The sequence below is a fragment of the Hermetia illucens genome, chromosome 4, assembly GCF_905115235.1.
Source record: "Hermetia illucens chromosome 4, iHerIll2.2.curated.20191125, whole genome shotgun sequence".
Taxonomy (NCBI): Eukaryota; Metazoa; Arthropoda; class Insecta; order Diptera; family Stratiomyidae; genus Hermetia; species Hermetia illucens.
The window spans coordinates 110,518,221-110,518,438 of record NC_051852.1 but is presented as its reverse complement, the minus strand read 5'-3'; positions in this window follow the sequence as shown (position 1 = coordinate 110,518,438).

The window sequence follows — 218 nt, the reverse complement described above, 5'->3', positions numbered from 1 at the left end:
ATTGTTTGAATTTAGTGGAAAATTTCTATATTCCGACTGAATTAAGTTATATAAATCTGTAGAAAATTTGTATTCGCTGACAACCGTTAATCGGTTATCGCGTTGAACATCTAAATTCAGTTATTATTTTGAGCTTGATTTTCATATTTTGCCCAGTATTCTATTATTTAATCTTCGAACCACACAAATTCAAACAATATGAAATTCACTCGTCATAT